The sequence below is a fragment of the Tachyglossus aculeatus genome, chromosome 1 (assembly GCF_015852505.1).
Source record: "Tachyglossus aculeatus isolate mTacAcu1 chromosome 1, mTacAcu1.pri, whole genome shotgun sequence".
Classification (NCBI taxonomy): domain Eukaryota; kingdom Metazoa; phylum Chordata; class Mammalia; order Monotremata; family Tachyglossidae; genus Tachyglossus; species Tachyglossus aculeatus.
In genome coordinates this window covers 26,640,397-26,653,037 of record NC_052066.1, presented here as the reverse complement: position 1 = coordinate 26,653,037, position 12,641 = coordinate 26,640,397, and the positions used below count along the sequence as shown (strand labels likewise).

Genomic DNA, 12,641 nt, shown 5'->3' with positions numbered 1-12,641 from the left:
CCTCAGGGATGCTTTTGTGTGAGGAGAGGAGAGTGGGAGGAGGCTACCGAAGGGCCGCAGGATTTTAGTCTTCTTCCAGCTGGCTTCTCCTTACTCTGGAAAATGGTTTGAGTTCATGCCCTTTCAATCATCAATCAATCAACCGTATTGATTGAGTGCTTACTGTGTGCAGAGCACTGAACTAAACACTTGGTAAAGTACAAAATAACATCATCATCATCATCATCAATAGTATTTATTGAGCACTTACTGTGTGCAGAGCACTGTACTAAGCGCTTGGGAAGTACAAATTGGCAACATATAGAGACAGTCCCTACCCAACAGTGGGCTCACAGTCTAAAAGGGGGGAGACAGAGAACAAAACCAAACATACTAACAAAATAAAATGAATAGAATAGATATGTACAAGTAAAATAAATAAATAAATAGAGTAATAAATATGTCCAAACATATATACATATATACAGGTGCTGTGGGGAAGGGGAGGAGTTAAGATGGGGGGATGGAGAGAGGGACGAGGGGGGGAGGAAGGAAGGGGCTCAGTCTGGGAAGGCCTCCTGGAGGAGGTGAGCTCTCAGTAGGGCCTTGAAGGGGGGAAGAGAGCTAGCTTGGCGGATGGGCAGAGGGAGGGCATTCCAGGCCCGGGGGATGACGTGGGCCGGGGGTCGATGGCGGGACAGGCGAGAACGAGGTACGGTGAGGAGATTAGCAGAGGAGGAGCGGAGGGTGCGGGCTGGGCTGGAGAAGGAGAGAAGGGAGGTGAGGTAGGAGGGGGCGAGGTGATGGACAGCCTTGAAGCCCAGGGTGAGGAGTTTCTGCCTGATGCACAGATTGATTGGTAGCCACTGGAGATTATTGAGGAGGGGAGTAATATGCCCCGAGTGTTTCTGGACAATGATAATCTGGGCAGCAGCATGAAGTATAGATTGAAGTGGAGAGAGACACGAGGATGGGAGATCAGAGAGAAGGCTGATGCAGTAGTCCAGACGGGATAGGATGAGACTATAACAGACTTGGTAGGTACGTTCCCTACGCATAACGATTTTACAATCTTGAGGCCTAGAGGAAAGAACATGGGCCTGAAGGTCAGATAACTGGGATTCTATTCCCTGCTTTCCTATTTCCCTGCTGTGTTAACTTGGGTAAGTCACTTATCCTCTGTGCCTCAGTTCCCTCATCTGTGTAATGGGGATTCAATGCATGTTCTTCCACCCACTTAGATTGCAAGCTCTTTGTGGGAGGGACTGGGACTGAACTGGTTATCTTGTATCTATCCTAATGCATAGTACTTAGTACAGTAAAAGTTCTTAACAAATACCACATTTATTGTTACCATTCTTATTATTATCTTCCTAAGACTTAGCAGAATCTTTAGTATGTAGCCATTCTTGCCAGACACTTCCCAAAACCTCAGGAGTGAAGGAAAAGCAAGGAAAAGCCTCCCAGAGTGTATAATGGAGATCCCGATTCCATGATCTTGGTCTCTTCCAATGTCAAGCAAGAATAAAGTAGAAACATGGGAAGCAGCATGGCATAGTGGATAGAGCATGGGCCTGAGAGTCGGAAGGTCATGGGTTCTAATCCTGGCTTCACCACTTGTCTCCTGTGAGAACTTGGGCAAATCAATTCACTTCTCTGTGCTTCCGTTACCTCATCTGTGAAAAGGGGATCAAGACTGTGAGCTCCACATGGAAGAGGGACTGTGTCCCACCCAATTTGCTTGTGTCCACCCCAGAGCTTAGTGCACTGCCTGGCACATAGTAAGGGCTTAACAAATATCCTAATTAGAACTATTATTATTATAAGTGCTGTGGGGTCGAGGGGTTTGTTGGAAGAGGCTTCCGGGGTTGAGGTTTTCATGTTGAGGACGGAGACTTACAGGGGCAGGTCTTCACTCATATTTGAAGTGCCTTCACCCTGCTCCAAGGTTTCCATGCGTTTGACTTAGAATGAGCAAGCCTGCAAATCCAAAAATCTGAAGGAGAGAAACCAGTGTCCTGTTCATTCATCATTCATTCCTTTTCAGCACTTACTGTGTGCAAAGAACTGTGCTAAGCACTTGGGAGAGTATACTATAACAATAAAAAGACACATTTGCTGCCCACAGTGAACTTACAGTTTAGAGGGGGAGACAGACATTAATACGAATGAATAAATTACAGATACGAATGCAAGTGCTCCCTTCAACTTGATTGCCAATATGGAGTGGGTACCTGGAGTCTCCCATCTCAGGATGGCATCTGGAGAGTTTTCAGTACTTTACCGGTCTCGACTGTGGGAGGGAGAGTCAAGAAGAGGCATACCCATTCCATTCCTGGCTTGGATAGTGGCTAGTGAGTGGAAGGCAATCTGCTACAAGTCAAAACTCACCCGTACTGGGCAGCAGTGACGTGGGAGAGAGTCGAGGGCAGAGACTCAAGTTAACTGCATCGAAGAGCGCAATTGTAAACCACTTGCGGATTTTTGACCAGGAAAGCTCTGTGGATCCATGATCAGAGTGGTTGCAGATGGAGGTGGGGTGTTCATTCATTCATTCATTCAATCATATTTATTGAGCACTGTACTAAGCGCTTGGGAAGTACAGGTTGGTGACATATAGAGACGGTCCCTACCCAACAACGGGCTCACAGTCTAGAAGGGGGAGACAGACAATAAAACAAAACATGTGGACAGGTTTCAAGTCGTCAGAGCAAATAGAATTAAAGCTAGATGGACATCATTAACAAAATAAATAGAATAGTAAATATGTACAAGTAAAATAAATAGAGTAATAAATCTGTACAAACATATATACATGTGCTGTGGGGAGGGGAAGGAGGTAGGGTCGGGGGGATGGGGAGGAGGAGAGGAAAAAGGGGGTTCAGTCTGGGAAGGCCTCCTGGAGGAGGTGAGCTCTCAGTAGGGCTTTGAAGGGAGGAAGAGAGCTAGTTTGGCAGATGGGCGGAGGGAGGGCATTCCAGGCCAGGGGGAGGACATGGGCCGGGGGTCGATGGCAGGATAGGCGAGAACGAGGTACAGTGAGGAGGTTAGCTGTGGCAGAGGAGTGGAGTGTGTGGGCTGGGCTGGAGAAGGAGAGAAGGGAGGTTAGGTAGGAGGAGGTGAGGTGATGGACAGCCTTGAAGATGAGAGTGAGGAGTTTTTGCTTGATGCATAGGTTGACCGGCAGCCACTGGAGATTTTTGAGGAGGGGAGTAACATGCCCAAAGCATTTCTGCACATCATCTGTCCCAGATGATGTTCTGGGACAGATTTTTCCATGGAGCCGCTATGGGTCGGAAATGGATCGAGAACATAAGGCAAGACCTAGCCTTTAAGGCAGCCTTTACACACCCTCCAGAGAATCTCTCATCATTTCCATCATCTAGCGCAATCTGCACTTCCTCTTCTCAAATGATCCAAGCGTGGCAGGAATTTCAGGGAAACCAAACCTGCAGTGCACTATCAAGAACCTACATCTGTAGGATTCGATTGGGAGGTTGCTGCTGGGCTAAGATGAGGGAGTTTGCAGTGGCCTAGTGGATAGAGCACAGGCCTGGGAGTCCAAAGGACCTGGGTTCTAATCCCAGCTCCACCACTTGTCTGCTGTGTGACCTTGGGCAAGTTACTTCACATCTCTGGGCCTCAATTACCTCATTTGTAAAATGGGGCTTAAGACTGTGAGCCCCACGTGGGACAGGGACTTGGTCTAATCTGATTTGCTTGAATTCCCCCCACAGCACTTAGTATAGTGCCTGGTATATAGTAAGCTCGTAACAAATACAACAATGTTAATTATTTTGCTTTGCAGTGAGTGGCTTCTTACAATCTTTTATTTATTTGTATTCATGTCTGCCCCCTGCCATGACTATAAGCCATTGTGGGAAGGGAATGTGTCCATTCACTGTTGTATTTTACTCTCCCAAGTGCTTGGGAGTCAGAGGTAGTGGGTTCTAATCCCATTTCCACCACCTGTCTGCTGTGTGACCTTGGACAAGGCACTTCACTTCTCTGTGCCTCAGTTCCCTCATCTGTAATATGGGGATTGAGACTATGAGCCCCACGTGGGACAGGGACTATGTCCAACACAATTTGCCTGTACCCACCCCAGCATTTAGTACAGTGCCTGGCAGATAGTAAACACTTAACAAATATCATCATCATTATTATTATTATCATTGTTATTAATATTATTATTAAAGCCTAGCTTTGGGATGTCAAGTGAGCATTTATTATTATTATTATTATTATTATGATGATGATGATGATGATGATGATGTTGTTGTTGTTGTTGTTGTTGTTGTTGTCTGCTGACCATTTACCACAGATCAAGCCCTTACTATGTATCTGTTCAAAGCACTGGGGTAGATTCATTCATTCATTCATTTATTCAATCATATTTGTTGAGTGCTTAGTGCGTGCAGACCACTGTACTAAGCGCTTGGGAGAGTACAATACAACAATAAGCAGAAACATTCCCTGCCCACAGTCAGGTCGGGGACAGTCCCTGTACCACATGAGGTTCAGAGTTTCAGTAGTACGGAGAACAAGTGTTGAATCCCCATTTTACAGATGAGAAAACCGAAGCTCAGAGAGTTAAGCGACTTGCCCGAGACCACACAACAGACAAGTGGAGGAGGCGGGATTAGAATTCAGGTCCTCTGAATACCAGGCTCGTGCTTCTTCCACTAGGCCAAGCTGCTCCTCTGCAATGGAGGCGTTCATCGAAGCAACACCTGTAATTTGGACCAGGACAATCTGAAGCCAAGGGAAACCTAGAGAGGGAATTCAAGGCAAGACATAATGAGGTTCTAATTTAATATGTATTAAAGAGGGATGACAGCAATCAAAATGTACTCACTGTTGACCATTTGGATTGACTGAGACCACAGTATCTTTTCCAAATTGTTGGGTTTTCAAAAATCATATCCAAAGGATGCATTAGCATATTTTATGCTATTTCTCTCCAGTCAAGAGTCTTCTTAAGAAAAAAAATGACTTCATAGGTGCACACTATTTAGGATTCAGTGATTCCCAGGTGATTTTCCTGGTGAGAAAGTTGATGAGGGGAGCATCGGAATGATTGGATTACGTATTGCTATTTATTTACTTGCCTTCTTACAGGGCAATCAATCTTCTCTATCCAGCTATGAATTGAAGATGCGGGTGAAGCTGAGCCGAGTTACAGCATTATTGTATCAAGATAGTGGTAACATTCAGAATCTCTTTGCAATGTTCAGAATAACAGGAACCTTCATTTCAGTCAACAAAATGGGACTCCAATTTTTTCCCACACAGAGAAATGGTATTTCCTTCCTTTGTTCAGCAAATGAGAAGCAGCGTGGCTCAGTGGAAAGAGCCCAGGCTTTGGAGTCAGAGGTCATGGGTTCAAGTTCTGGCTCTGCCAGTTGTCAGCTGTGCGACTTTGGGCAAGTCACTTCACTTCTCTGGGCCTCAGTTACCTCATCTGGAAAATGGGGATTTAAGACTGTGAGCCCCTTGTGGGACAACCTGATCACCTTGTACCTCCCCAGAACTTAGAGAAGCAGCGTGGCTCAGTGGAAAGAGTCCAGGCTTTGGAGTCAGAGGTCATGGGTTCAAATCCTGGCTCCGCCAATTGTCACTTGTGTGACTTTGGGCGAGTCACTTAACTTCTCTGGGCCTCAGTTACCTCATCTGTAAAATGGGGATTAAGACCGTGAGCCCCCCGTGGGACAACCTGATCACCTTGTAACCTCCCCAGCACTTAGAACAGTACTTTGCACATAGTAAGCGCTTAATAAATGCCATTATTATTATTATTAGAACAGTGCTTTGCACATAGTAAGTGCTTAATAAATGCCATTATTATTATTATTATTAAATGGAATCTTAGTCCCGGAATGAACTCCAATGGAATGACCTCACCAATCCCCCTTTCTCCAGTAAGGACTTACCTATCCTCACATGTAGATGGGTTGCAAGGAAGCAGGGTGACCTCATGGATAGAGCACAAATCCAGGAGTCAGAGGACCTGCTGTGTGACTTTGGACACCTGATGATAATAATGATGGTACTGATTAAGTGCTTACTATGTGCCAGGCACTGTCCTAAGCATTGGAGTAGATACAAGCAAATAGAGTTGGACACAGTCCCTGTCCCATGTGGGGCTCACAGTCTCAACCCCCATTTTACAGATGAGATAGCTGAGGCCCAGAGAAGTCAAGTGACTTGCCTAAGGTCACACAGCAGGCAAGTGATGGAGCCGGGATTAGAACCCATGACCTACTTACTCCTAGGCCCATGCTCTATCCACTATGTCTACATGATTCAGTTCCCTCATCTGCAAAATAGAGAATCAATACCTGTTTTCACTCCTACTTAGATTGTGAGCCCCATGTGGGACCTGATTATCTTGTATATGCCCCAGTGCTTAGTACAGTGCTTGGAACATAATAAACACTTAACAAATACTATAATTATTTTTTTTGATGGCATTTATTAAGCGCTTACTATGTGCAAGGCACTGTTCTAAGCGCTGGGGAGGTTACAATGTGATCAGGTTGTCCCACGTGGGGCTCACAGTCTTAATCCCCATTTTACAGATGAGGTAACTGAGGCACAGAGAAGTGAAGTGACTTGCCCAAAGTCACACAGCTGACTATTGGTGGAACCGGGATTCGAACCCATGACCTCTGATTCCGAAGCCCGTGCTCTTCCACTGAGCCACGCTATTGTTATGATTAGATGGGTATCTTCGATTCTTAGAGATCATCAGGGATCTGATTTGGAATTCTTCGTGAAGCGGCATGGCTTAGTGGATAAAGCAAGGGCCTAGGAGTCAGAAGGACCTGGATTCTAATCCTGACTAAGCCACATGTCTGCTTTGTGACCTTGGGTGAGTCACTTCACTTCTCTGTGCCTCAGTTACCTCACCTGAAAAATGGAAATTTAAAGTGTGAGCCCCTTGTAGGGACATGAACTGTGTCCAACCTGATTAACTTGTATCTATCCCAGTGCTTGGAACAGTGCTTGGCACATAGTATGCACTTAACAAGTACCATTATTGTTATTGTTATCATTATCATTCACTCTCATAAGCACTCAGATGATCCCAACCTCCAGGGAGGAGGTAGACCACAGAATAACAGGATCAGTTCAAAATGACCCTTCTAGACTAAGTTCATCATGGGTAGAGAACATGCCTATAGGTCTGTTATATTGTTATAATAATAATAATAATTGTATTGTACTCTCCCTAGTGCTTAGTACACTGAAGGCTCAATATTATACTATTGATTAATTGATGGACTGGAGAGATGGGCAGCACAACATTCAATAGGACAAAAACCTAGGAGAGAATTCTTAGGAAGAAAGAAAACAAACTTCAAAAACACAAGATGGAATATGGGAGGAAATGGCCAAAAAACTCCAAAGTAGAGTAGGGATAACCATTCGGGAATGTGTCCACAATGTAATGCTGTTAGGAAGGTAGAAATCCCAATCCTTCTAGATAGTAAACTCATTGTGGACAGGGGTTCCGTCTGTTATATTTTTGTGCTGTGCCCTCCCATTTAGTATAGTGCCCTGCACACAGTAAGTGCTTAATCAATACAATTGATTGATTTATTACTAGAAACCTAGGAAATCAAGCAGAAAGCCCTAACAAAATTAGCTAATTTCTGCTTCTCTTTTCTATTAGTTTTGGTTCATAATGATGTTTATTGGTTGTCCACTGGGTATAATGCACTGTACTGAGCTCTTGAGGAAGTTCAACAGAAATTCATTCATTCATTCATTCAATCGTATTTATTGAGCGCTTACTGTGTGCAGAACACTGTACTATGCACTTGGGAAGTACAAGTTGGCAACATATAGAGACGGTCCCTACCCAACAACGGGCTCACAGTCTAGAAGGGGGAGACAGACGACAAAACAAACCCTGTGGTCATTCATTCATTCATTCAATCATATTTATTAAGTGCTTACTGTGTGCAGAGCAAGGTACTAAGCATTTGGAAAGTATAGTTCAGCATCAGATAGAGGCAATCCCTACCCAACAACTGGCTCACAGTCTAGAAGGGGGAGACAGACAACAAAACAAAGGAGAAAGATATACAGATATCTATAAATAAATAGATCAATCAGAATAAATATGGGAATGTACAGTTGATAGGTAGTCCTGGAATTTGGGCTTGGGAAAAATAGAACGCATTCTCTTAGTAATGCAATAATAAGAGTAATGGTGATTAATAGTAATGATAACAATAATAAGGATAATAATAATATCATTTGTTAAGCAACCTTGTTACTCTGGGCAGAGCCGTGTTCTACGCACTGGAGTAGATATGAGATAATCACGTCTGACACAGTCCCTGTCCCACATGGCTCTCACAGTCTAAGTTGAAGGGAAAAAAGGTATCAAATCTCCATGTTACAGGTGAGAAGAGAAGTGATGTGCCCAAGGTCATACAACAGGAAAGGGGCAGACCGAGGATTAGAACCAGGTCCTCCGACTTCTAGGCCCACGTTCTTTCCACTATGCTTCGCTCCTTTTCATTGCAGGAGGTAGACAAGGACATTCCCAGAAATTCATGTTTTCCCAGCGTCTCATCTGGAGGTCAGCAAATGCTCGGGATAATGTGGCTGGAGGTGTTTCTGGGACTCAGATCCTCAGAAGCATCTCCTTGTCTTTAGAGGTGTATGACTAGAAATATATCTGGAGTATGTAGAAATTTATTTGTGTCCTTGTTCTAATAACTGTGGTATTTGGTAAGTGCTTAGTGTCAAGCACTGTACTAAGCACTGGGGTAGATGCAAGATAAGTGCAAAAGGAAGAACAGGTAATGATTCCCCATTTTGCAGACGCGGGAACTGAGGCACAGAGGTGATAAGCAGCGTGGATGCAGCATGTCTCAATGGAAAGAGCAGGCGCTTGGGAGTCAGAGGCCATGGGTTCAAATCCTGACTCTGCCAATTGTCAGCTGTGTGACTTTGGGCAAGTCACTTAACTCCTCTGTGCCTCAGTGACCTCATCTGTAAAATGGGGATGAAGATTGTGAACCCCACATGGCTCACTTTGTATCTTCCCAGTGCATAGAACAGTGCTTTGCACACAGTAAGCGATTAACAAATGCCATTATTATTATTATTATTATTATTATTATTATTATTATTATTATTGTTATAAGTGACTTGCCCTAGATCACACAGCAGACAAGTGGTAGAGCTAGGATTCAGTGTTGCAGCATGCCCTGAAGTTGGAGGTCCCAGCTTCAGTCTTCATTCCTGCAGCCATCATACGGTTTCCATATTAGAGGTGTGGGTTCAATTCCTGGTTTTCCCATTCCTCTGGACTGTAAACTCATTGTCATCATGGAATATGGCTGTTATACTGTTGTGTTATACTCTCCCAAGTGCTTAGTACAGTGCTGTGCACACAGTGCATGCAATAAATTTGGTTGATTTATTGACTAATCTCTCAAAGACTTGAAGAGCAAAGAGGGAAGATGGAGGGCTTTACCTAAGAGGAGAAAGACATAGTGGAATTGTTCTTAAGCCTAATGGTTATTTAAATCTATCTGTAGGGATGGGAATTAGTTCTTAAGTGATATGTAAAATTGACAGTTCTGAGATTAAAACCGACAAAAAGCACTGTTTGCTTGAAGAAAGGTACTATATAAATGGTGTAGAGGTCTGATTATAGAAAGAACCATATTTTCCTGCAGTAAGCATGGATAGAAGTGTCAGACCTCGCTCCATGTATTCAACCATACTTTCGTGCTCAACAGCTTTCAAACACATTGGCTTTAGCTCCTCTCATCTCAGCACCTCTGTCAACCTCTCCCCTACTCATTATCAGTACCTCAAATCTTATTAAACCTTCAAGAGTCTCTTGCACTTATGTATCTATTTATTTCCATCCTTGGTATATAATAATAATAATAATAATAATAATAATAATAATAATGATAATGATGATAGCGCTGGGATAGTACAAGCTAATGAGGTTGGACACGGCCTCTGTTCCATATGGACTCCACAGTCTTAATCCTTATTTTACAGATGAGGTAACAGGCACAGAGAAGTGAAGTGAAATGACCTTGTACAAGGACACAGAGCAGACAAGTAGCGGAGATGGAATTCAAACCCAGGTCCTTCTGACTTCAGGCCCAGGCTCTATCCACTAAGCCATTCAAATGAGCATTAGATTTTATTTATTCTGATTCCACAGCTTGCGAATGTTTCTACGTCTACCTCCTTCATTAGAACGTAAGCTCCTTGGAGGATTTCACCTCTGTCATAATTCCCAAACGTTTTGCACAGTGGGTCACATGCAGTAAGTACTCAGTTAATTGTCATTATTAATGAAAAATACTATTACTAACTACTAGTCACTCAGCCATATTTTTTGAGTGCTTACTGGGTGCAAAGCACTGTACTCAACTGGGGAGAGTACAATATAACAATAGAGCAGACACAGGCTGGGTTGTAGAAGAAGAGAAGCAAGGTGAGGTAGGAGGGGGAAAGGTGATGGAGTGATTTAAAGCTAATGATAAGGAGTTTTTGTTTAATATGGACGCTGGTGGGCAACCACTGGAGTTTTTTTGAGGAGCAGAGTGACAGGTTCTGAACATCTTTGTAGAAAAATGATCCAGGCAGCAGATTGAAGTATGGACTAGAGTGGGGAGGTCAGCAAGGAGGCTGATGGAGTAATCCAGGCAGGATAGGATGAATGATTGTATTCACATGGTAGCAGTTTGGATGGAGAGGAAAGAGTGGATTTTAGCTATGTTGTGAAGGTGGAACCTAAAGGATTCAGTGATGGATTGAGTGTGTGGTTGGATTCATTCATTTATTCAGTTGTATTTATTGAGTGCTTACTGTGTGCAGAACACTGTACTAAGTGCTTGGGAAGTACAAGTAGGCAACATATAGAGATGGTCCCTACCCAACAACGGGCTCACTGTCCAGAAGGGGAAGACGGACAACAAAACAAAACAAGTAGACAGGTGTCAGAGCTATCAGAATAAATAGAATTATAGCTATATGCACATCATTAACAAAATAAATTGAGTAGTAAATATGTACAAGTAAAATAAATGGAGTAATAAATGTGTACAAATATATACAAGTGCTGTGGGGAGGAGAAGGGGGTAGGGCAGAGGGAGGGATGGGGGGTGATGTGGAGGTAAGGAGGAGAAGAAAAAGGGGGCCCAGTATGGGAAGGCCTCCTGGAGGAGGTGAGCTCTCAGTAGGCCTTTGAAGGGAGGAAGAGAGCTAGCTTGGCGGATGTGAGGAGGGAGGGCATTCCAGGCCAGGGGAATGACGTGGGCTGGGGGTCGACGGCGGGACAGGTGAGAAAGGGCCCAGTGAGGAGGTTAGCGGCAGAGGAGCGGAGGGTGTGGGCTGGGCTGGAGAAGGAGAGAAGGGAGGTGAATGAGAGAGAGGAGTCAAGGATAACACCAAGGTTACAGGCTTATAAGGCAGGAAGGATGGTGGTGTCATCTACAGTGATGGGAAACTGAGTGGGAAGACAGGGTTTAGGTGGGAAGATAAGCTCTGTTTTGGACATGTTTACCTTGAGGTGAAGGGAGACCATCTAAGTAGACAGGTCTTGAAGGGAGGAGGAAATGTGAGAGTAAAGAAAGGGAGAGATTTCAGGGCTGGAGATGTAGATTTGGGCATCATCCACATAGAGATGGTAGTTGAAGCCATGGGAGTGAATGAGTTCTTCAAGTGGGTGGGTGTAGATGGAGAATAGTAGGGAACCCAGAACTGAACCTTGAGAGACCACCTCAGTTAGGGGATGGGAGGGAGAGGAGGAGTCCACTAAGGTGACTGAGAATGAATGGTCAGAGAGATAAGAGGAGAACCAGGAGAGGACAGAGTCAATGAAGCTAAGGTTGGATAATGTTTCTATGAGAAGGGAGTGGATCACAGTGACAAAGGCAGCTGAGAGGTTGAGGAGGATTAAGATGGAGTACAGGCCATTGAATTTGGCAAGAAGAAGATTATTATTGACCTTTGAGAGGGCGTTTTCTATGGAGTGAAGGGGACAGAAGCCAGATTGGAGGGGGTCAACGAGAGAATTGGAGGAGAGGGACCTGAGGTAGCGGGTGTAGACAACTCACTCAAAGAGTTTGGAGGAGAATGATAGGAGGGAGGTGGGGTGATAAGTAGAGGGAGCCATGGTATCAAGGGAGAGGTTTTTTTTAGAATAGGGGTGACTTGGGCATGTTTGAAAGCAGTGGGGATGAAGCCATTGGAGAGCAAATGGTTGAAGATGGCTGTTAACGAGGGAAGAAGGGAGGGGGTGAGAGTTTTGATAAGGTGCAAAGGAATGGGGTCAGATGTGCAGGTGTAGGGAGTGGCTTTTGAGAGGAGGCAAGCGATCTCCTCAAGAGATATTTCTGGCAAGGAGGAGAGAGTTAAAGAGGGGACAAGAAATGAGAGTGACTGAGGAGGGTCAGGGGCAATTTTAGGGACCTCACTCCTGATGGTGTCAATTTTCTTAATAAAGTAGGTGGCCAGATCATTGAGGTCAAGGGATGGGGGAAGCAGGGGGGCAGGGGGCATGAGGAGGGTGTTAAATGTCTGGAACAACTGGTGAGGCCGATGGGCATGGTTGTCAGTAAGGGTGGAGGAATAGCTTTGCTGGGCAGAGGAGAGGGTCAAATTAAAAC

General features: G+C 44.5%; 1 protein-coding gene and 1 non-coding gene across 3 annotated transcripts in view; both read left to right on the top strand.

Annotated features, from left to right (window-relative positions):
- The window catches only part of EPHB1 (EPH receptor B1), a 717,470-nt gene that overhangs the window by 407,314 nt on the left and 297,515 nt on the right, over nucleotides 1-12,641 (top strand). The gene's annotated exons all lie outside the window — the stretch shown is intronic.
- Nucleotides 2,223-2,360, top strand: LOC119935596. Its single transcript, XR_005453392.1, has one exon. It is a non-coding gene; the product is annotated as a small nucleolar RNA SNORA7 (small nucleolar RNA).